The sequence below is a fragment of the Callospermophilus lateralis genome, chromosome 6 (genome assembly GCF_048772815.1).
Source record: "Callospermophilus lateralis isolate mCalLat2 chromosome 6, mCalLat2.hap1, whole genome shotgun sequence".
Lineage (NCBI taxonomy): Eukaryota > Metazoa > Chordata > Mammalia > Rodentia > Sciuridae > Callospermophilus > Callospermophilus lateralis.
The window spans coordinates 77422310-77425469 of NC_135310.1; the positions used below are offsets into that span (position 1 = coordinate 77422310).

General features: G+C 37.7%; 1 pseudogene; it reads right to left on the reverse strand.

The window, feature by feature from the left end:
• Nucleotides 1–295: 295 nt before the first annotated feature.
• Nucleotides 296–396, reverse strand: LOC143402662 (small nucleolar RNA SNORA72; annotated as a pseudogene).
• Nucleotides 397–3160: the final 2764 nt, after the last annotated feature.

Sequence of the window (3160 nt, forward strand, 5' to 3'; positions counted from 1 at the left end):
ATTCCTAATATTTTGAAGAACCTTAACACAGAATTTTATAGTGGTTGTACTAATTTACAACCCACAAACAGTGTAAAAGTGTTTTTTCCCCTCCACATCCTCTCCACCATTTATTATTATTTGTATTTTGATGATTGACATTATGACTGGAATGAGATGAAATCTCAGTGTAGTTTTGATTTGCAATTCCCTAATTGCTGGACACATTGAACATATTTTCATATATTTATTGACCATTTATATTTCTTCTTCTTTGTTATGTTTGTTGTTGTTGTTGTTTGTTTGTTTGTTTTTGTTTTATCACCAGCATTTATAAAATCCGACCCAGGGAAAGAACTATGTCTGGGGACACATGCATAGTCATTATATAGTGAATGTCCATTTATATTTCTTCTTTTGAGAAGTGTCTGTTTAGTTCATTTGCCTGTTTATTGATCTGATTATTTGTTTTTTTAAACCAAAAGTTTTCTATGAAGCTTTATCCTCCTTTGATTATCATCCTATTTCTCTATTTTCTTCTTCAGTCTAGCTTTTTCAAAGAAAAGTGTACTATGCAGATTAATATAAGCTTATGCATATTAATATTTTCAAAATGGTCCTTAACATTGAAATCTCTCTTGAATCCTATTCCACTTACTAGTTTCTTCTAATTGATTCACACATTAGGTCATATCCAGTTCTTGATTTCTCTACCTTCAAAGTTAGTTTCATCATTCCTTCATCCTTGAAATTCTATCTTCCCTAGGCATGTACCACTCCTTTTTTTGCTTTTCTCATACTTCTGCTTCATTTTAGTCTTATTCACTGATTCTTCTTTCTTTACCCATTATTTAAATGTAAATATTCATCACGATTTATTTTTAATATTTTTCTCTTTCCAATTTATATCTCATCCTAGACAATCCTGTCCTTACTCTCACCCTTGATTTTTACCTGTGCCATAACTCCCCAAACTGTGCTTCATAATATAGACTTTGCCTGAAAATATAATTGCCTCCTAGCAATTTCCAGGACTTGTCAAATGCAACATGTCCTAACAATTCATCATCTACACCCCCAATCCTTCACCCAATTTTATTTAGTCCCATTGGTGATTCAACATTCATCTACTCTGTCAAGATGGAAACGTGAAGGTATGTTCAGTGTTTATCTTTTCCCTCCCTGGCCATATTGAGTTAAACATCAAATCTTACTTGTCTCTCATATTATCTCTTAAGCATATCTCTTTTTTTGCCACTGTCTTGATTTTGTGTCTTTCCATTTTGTGCTATACTTTAGTTATAATTTCTTTGCTTTCTTCCTCCAACTTCTCCTTCTCTGATTTTATTGGCTAAATGAATTGTCTTATTAATATAAATCTGAGATGTCTCTGTTTCAATCCTGCTATGGGGCCCAACTATTCACGGAAAGCTCCTAACACTGGCTTTCAAAGCCCTTTCTGATCTGGTCCATGAGTGTCTCTCCACAAGTATGAACTACCTCTTCTGTGACTTGCTATGTTGTTCACTTCTCTTTGCCTTCATTCGTGTTTCTTCTTCCTACTATGATTTTCCCAACTTTCCCATCTGATAGACTCCTATCTACACTTTAAAACTGTTGGGATGCCCCTCTTTGACACTTAATCAGTAATTACTTTATTCTGCCTGTTTATCATCTCCATAATTCTATTATTACACTCAACATTTACTGTTTATATTCTGCCTCAGACACTACACTTCAAATTCCCTGAGGACAGGAATGTGGCTTGTGTATTTTCCAAACTTCCAGGTACATAGGACGCAATCTAAAACCTTTATCAAATTGAATCAATTCTATGTCAATCTCCAGCAAGAGAATAAATAGTATTTCACAAATGAATAAAAATCAAGTTGACTGATGTGCTAGTCAGCTTTTTGTCACTGTGACCAAAATACATGACAATAGCAGCTTAGAGGAGGAAAGTTTATTTTGGCTCAGAGTTTCAGAGGTTCGGTTCCCTATCAGCTGACTTCACTGTTCTGTGCCCAAGGTAAAGTAGAGCATCATGGAGGAAGGGGATGGCAGAGGAGTGGTCAGCTTAGAGTGGCCAGAAATCAGAGTGAAGGTAAGGGGCAGTAGGGAAGATAAGCCCTATGGGGCACAGCTCCAGTGACCCACCTCCTCTAACCACACCTCACCTGACTATTATTACCACCCATTTAGTCCAGTCAAACTTGAAAGGACTGATTAGGTTACAACTCTCACAATCCATTAACACAGGAGCTTTTAGGAGACACCTCATATTCAAACCATAGTAGCTGATTATTTCAACAACAGCTCTCTGACATGTGTGCCTACCCACAGCTTCAGAGGACATAGAGTAAATGGGATTCATAGTCCTGGCCCATATGGAGCCTAGTATTGCAGCTACCAGGGCTCTCTGCACCCTGCTGAGACCATGGCTTCCTGCTCTTCAGGTTGCCAGCTTTCTCTCTTCCCTGTTTCTTGTGGTCTGTTTGAGTTTTGTGCTAATCTAAATTCCTCACCAACACCTTCTTTCACCTGCTCACTGATCCATAACCTGTTCTTTCGACTGAATTGCGTTTTAAAAGTCCCTGGCTTGACTTTGCTGGTCCTAATGCTGACTGCTGTGAAATGACCTCCGTCCCCAGTGACTATAATTCATGTTTTCCCTAAAATATACAATGTACCTACAGTGTTAAGGCAAATAAGCCCCTTGTCATATTATCAAATATGGTAAATTCAAGACCAGTAGACCAGAAATGGCCTGCCTCTTGTTATCATATGTGGTCATGTGCACCACATTGGAATTTCTTTCCTCCAAGGTGGGAACTGAGTCAGAGGCCATCTGTGTGGCCCTTCTCACCAGTCCTGAGCGGCCAATAATTAATTTAGGCTGAATGTAATTACTCCCTTGTTAACAGTAGTTTTTCTGCACTTTCCTCAGCTGGCTCCAGAGACACCAGTGAGTGTGATGTATGACTCTTGACACAGAATGAAACCTGAGCCCAGTGAAAGGACACAAACTAAGAGACGTTGCTCTGTGCTTCTTATTGCCTTTGTGGACTCAGTAGCTTTATCTGAGTACTCCAGTGAGGTGTTCTTTTTATTTTTATTTTAAAAATTTGTTTATATATGACAGTGGAGTGCACTATAATTCATATTACACATATAGAGCACA